Raw genomic sequence first — 1099 nt, forward strand, 5'->3', positions numbered from 1 at the left:
CGAATCCTACCATATGCTCTTGTCAACTGATGTCGGATTTGATCAGGCCAGGTTTTCCAGTCATCTGGGGTCCAATTAATATGGTCACGAGCCCAGGAGAGGCTCTGAGTAATATGGGACAACTTCGAACGTCATCAGTCCCCTAGAACTTAGAACTACTTAAACCTAACTAACCTAAGGACATCACAGACATCCATGCCCAAGGAAGGACTCGAACCTGCGACCGTAGCGGTCGCGCGGTTCCGGACTGTAGCGCGTAGAACCGCTCAGCCACCTCGGCCGGCTGGTAGGAAAGGCATTCGCTTTGATCGCCTGCTGCCATAACCATTAACGCCAGATTTCGCAGCACTGTCCTAACGAATAAGTTCGTCTTTCATCCCACATTGATTTCTGTGGTTACTTGAAGCATTGTTGCTAGTCTGCTATCACTGACAATTTTACGCAGACGAGACGGCCGCTGAGACCGAGCGGTTCTAGGCGTTTCAGTCAGGAACCGCGCTGCTGCTAAGGTCGCAGCTTCGAATCCTGCCTCGGGCATGGATGTGTGTGATGACCTTAGGTTAGTTAGCTTTACGTAGTTTTGAATCTAGGGGACAGATGACCTCAGATGTTAAGTCCCATAGAGCTTAGAGCCATTTGAACCATCTACGCAGGCGGTGCTGCTCTCGGTCGTTAAGTGAAGACTGTCTGCCACTGCGTTATCCGTAGTGATGGGTAATATCTGAAATTTGGTGTTCTCAGTACACTCTTGACACTGTGGATCTCCGACTATTGAATTCCTCAACGATTTCCAAAATGGAATGACCTACGCATCTAGCTCTATCTACCAATACGCGTTCAGAGTCTGTTAATTCCCGTTGTGCGGCCATAAAGATGTCGGAAACCTTCTCACGTGTATCACCTGAGTTTAAATGATCTCTCCGCCAATGCACTGCCCTTTTATACCTTCTGCACGCTATCTGCATATGTGCATATCGCTATCCCATGACTTTGCCACCTAATTGTATACACTACTGGCCATTAAAATTGCTACACCACGAAGATGACGTGCTACAGACGCGAAATTTAACCGACAGGAAGAAGATGCTCTGATATACAA

The sequence above is a fragment of the Schistocerca cancellata genome, chromosome 10 (assembly GCF_023864275.1).
Source record: "Schistocerca cancellata isolate TAMUIC-IGC-003103 chromosome 10, iqSchCanc2.1, whole genome shotgun sequence".
NCBI classification, from domain to species: Eukaryota; Metazoa; Arthropoda; class Insecta; order Orthoptera; family Acrididae; genus Schistocerca; species Schistocerca cancellata.